The sequence below is a fragment of the Pseudomyrmex gracilis genome, unplaced genomic scaffold, assembly GCF_002006095.1.
Source record: "Pseudomyrmex gracilis isolate BER0280 unplaced genomic scaffold, ASM200609v1 scaffold_2298, whole genome shotgun sequence".
NCBI lineage: Eukaryota > Metazoa > Arthropoda > Insecta > Hymenoptera > Formicidae > Pseudomyrmex > Pseudomyrmex gracilis.
In genome coordinates, this window is record NW_018022882.1 from 13,011 (window position 1) to 17,467 (window position 4,457).

Genomic DNA, 4,457 nt, shown 5'->3' on the forward strand with positions numbered 1-4,457 from the left:
CCAATTTTGCAAAATGGTAAATAACTTTTCTGTTCAGAATGACCCGATCTACCTACACACGGCGGCTTTATAGTTCGTTGTCAGACACCCTGTATGTAATAGCGATTTCGGCTGGTCTGCACCGGTGTGCCACCTGTGTAGAGTTGGTGCAATTGTGTGCAACACCGCATCGGTGTATGTACTGATTACATTAACTGGCTCCGACTAATTTGTGAGAGCCACTTTGTATACACCCAACATGCACCTATGCGGTGTACTGAGCTCAGACGAATACGCGGAACCAGCAAAGAACTGCTGCCATTCGACCAGCCGTACACATAATTTGCACCAACACCCGAAATGTGCAGTCGGTGCAAACCAGCCGAAATCGCTATAATATTATTTCATGTTCTTAAAGGTACTCTACATATTTAATATCATCCTTCGAAAAAACTTATTTTCTCTTAATAATATTTGGAGTGCTTACATTAAGCTTTAATATTTTTTCTGTGAGTATCATTTCTGAAATATGTTTCCTTCCAAAAACACTGCAAATAATGTAATTCCTATGCGAAAGTATAATATATATAAATGTAATGTCGCATAATAAATTTTTTACTATTTTTAAAATATCTAAAGTGTCCTATCAATGGTGTAATTAATTAATGTGTTAGATTTTTCAGGTTACATCATCTACGTGCAACATCGACGAACTCGTATTATATTTTGTAATAACAATTATCGCTTTTATATATATGTTTTGGGCTAATTTTATAGGTCAAGAAATTACAGATCACTATAATGACGTATTTATGACTGTGTAAGAAAAACGTTTTTTATATTTCCAAAACTTCTCGGTAGTGTACCGAAAACCAATTCATAATATTTAGAAATATGTGACGTATGTCTCAAAATAATTTTATAAAAATTTAAATACTTGTACTTATTTTGTTGTGTGTTTATACCAACGCTCTCTAATTCTCAACATAATTAACATATGTAGATATAAAATTCCGTGGTATATATTTCCTCTGCATCTTCAAAAATTAATAGTTCTACTATTACAAAGAGGTAACAAAACATTTGGTTTGAATGTCGGTGGATTGTTTATAGCATCTCTACAATGTTTCGCCACGGTAAAAAATATGCAATATATAATAGACTAAATGGTATGTTCTTCAAAACAAAAAAAACAAAAACCAGACAAATAGTTTATGTTTCAGTTGGTAAACGCTTCGGTATCTTATTTTACTGTGATGTATTCCACGCAATAGATAATAGTACATGTCAATAATATGTATGAAATATTGAATACGATTACTGCAAATNAAATTAACTTTTTTTGAAATGCTTATGTTTTNTAATNACGACATGTANTTTTACAACATAAATAATCATAACTTTGATTAAAAGATATATTAAACAACTTATTATACAAATACAAAATCAAAATTTGTTACTTCTTCATATTGTACCTACATTTCGTACAATAAAAACTTGAGGNGCAGCTTGCATCAAATCTTCTAAGAAAGAAACGTATCTCACAAGCACATATAGAGAACTGAATTATGTGTAATCACAACTTGGAAAAAAATGATATGCGCGTGCGCTACTTTTACATCACAACTTGTTGCATGAACAGTATTTTATGTATGAGAAAAAAACACCTGTTCAATGTCTATCGTCGTTTTATCGATTGCTTAAGAGAAAAATATATTGTATCCGAAGTGGTAAATTGCAACTGTTGCGATCTCATGAGAATAGTGCTATATTATTATGAGACGGCATTTAGGCTGCAGTAAAAAAATTTGTAAATTACAAAATGGAAAAATTACGCCAAAGGTAGTAAATGTGCAAAATATGTCATTAAATAATAAAGTACTTCTACCAAGAGGGAGTGAATTCTTTTTATTTCTATNTTTGTGCTGGGAACTAGCGAAAGGATGATCAATGTCAAGGATCGGTATTTCAGGTTGAATCGGATTCTATTGCAAGCAGTCGGTTTATGGCCTTATCAGAATTCGAAATTCGACCGCCTTCAGTTGCATTGTGTTTATACTATCTTGGTAACTGGTATTATATTTCAGGTATGTTCTACTAATAGTTTTATGTATGTAAGTGTATTGAATGTTATTGGAGGTATCAATAACTACAACAAACCATTTCATTGCTACTTAATACAATAATAATACTTAAGGCTCAAAAGAAATAAATTTAAAAAAAATGCGAAAACATTTCATTGTATTTCAAAGAAACTTTACTTGCAGCTTACACCACTTGTGACTATGGAACGTACTACCGNTCTTTATATCAAAATAGTTTCTATCACGTCCGCTTCTATTTGCGTGACGATAAAATACAATTCGTTTTATGTTAACACTGAAAATGTAAGTTCTCAGTATTTGATTCACTTTTATAAAAAGGTACACAAAAGCACAATTTATAAATTTCCATGTCAAATAGTATCAAATGTTTTCTTTGTGAGACAAGTGCAACAATAAATTTTGTTTGTATACACTCAAACAGCTAAAGTATTTAACGGAAAAACTTCAATATGTGTGTCAAAATCTGGAAAACAATGAATTGACCATTATGGACAAATACGGAGATATTGGAAGACGTCAAACGACTAGACTTACAAGTAAAATACTCTTAAAATTCTAAATAGAATAGTGACAACAACGGGAACTGCTATTGTGTTCTGAATTGGTTTGAAGTCAAAAATATCGTAATATTTTATACACAAGAATATACCGCTTGTGCGATAATTGCAACAAATTTACTTTCAATAACAATAGTTTGACATAGCAAACTTTTTTCTTTTTTTTTTTAGTAAAAATCAGATTTATGCGCAGTAGGAAACGGCATGTCGAGAATAAGAAAAACAAAACTCAACATGCTTGATATCATAAAAATCATTGTTTGATAAATTTTTGAAAAGTATGATAGACCGTGACATACGAAAGTATTTTAATCAAAAATATCACAAACGAATATTATTGTGTTCATATACAGTCATTCTTTAATACACACAATTTTTCTAGTGTGCTAATTTGATATTAGATCTTAATTGTTTTATATGACATTTAGTGTTTTATGTTATTACTGCGGTAATTGTTTTGGTCAGTCCAATATTGACAACTACTTTTCACATGAATTCATCGGTAAACATGTCTTACGAAGATAAATATAAGAAACTTATTCTTACTGAATATTTTATCGATCAAGAAAAATATTTCTATGTCATATTAGTACATACATTCGTAGCTTTGGGAATAGGATCTTTTTCGTTGATTGTAACAATTGCAATGCTTATTGCATTTTTATACCATGCTTGTGGAATGTTCAAAGTTGCTAGGTAAGAAAAAAAGATAATAACTAGAAATGTTAAGAAAAATTAAAATAGTACATGTCTCTAAAAAAAAACTAAAAGATAATTTACATAAATAAAGTACATAAATATATATATATATATTACGTACATTTCTAATTATTTAGTTTTAGTTCTATATTCTTCTTTTCGTAAAAAATAATAGTTTATACATTATGATTTGTTTACAGCTTCCGCATTGAGTACATGAATAAATATCAAGATATCAGTCCAATTTCCGAAGATAAGATTTACAGAAGTATAATATCAGCCGTCGATATTCATCGAAACGCTATGATGTTGGTATTAACACAAACGCAATACACATGTGTAATATATATGTAATATCATTTCATGTTCTTAAAGGTATTCTACATATTTAATATCTTCCTTTGAAAAAACTTATTTTCTCTTAATAATATTTGGAGTGCTTACATTAAGTTTTAATATTTTTTCTGTGAGTATCATTTCTGAAATATGTTTCTTTCCAAAAAAACTACATATAATGTAATTTCGATGCGAAACTATAATATATATAAATATATATAATGTCGCATAATAGATTNTATACTATTTTTAAAGTATCTAAAGTGTCCTATCAATGGTGTAATTAAATTATTTGTTAGATTTTTCAGGTTACAGCATCTACGTGCAACATCGACGAACTTGTATTATATTTTGTAATAACAATAATCGCTTTTATATATATGTTTTGGGCTAATTTTATGGGGCAAGAAATTACAGATCACTATAATAACATATTTATGACTGTGTAAGAGAAATGTTTATTATACATCCACAACTTTTCGGTGCTGTACTGAAAAACATGTCACAATATTTAAAACTATGTGATGTATGTCGAGATTTAATTTTATAAAAAATTAAATACTTGTACTTATTTTGTGTGTTTATATCATTGCACACTAATTCTCAACATAATTAACATATGTAGATATAAAATTCCGTGGTATATATTTCCTGTGCATCTTCAAAAGCTAATAGTTCTACTATTACAAAGAGGTAACAAAACATTTGGTTTGAATGTCGGTGGATTGTTTATAGCATCTCTACAATGTTTTGCCACGGTAAAAAATATTCAATATATGTT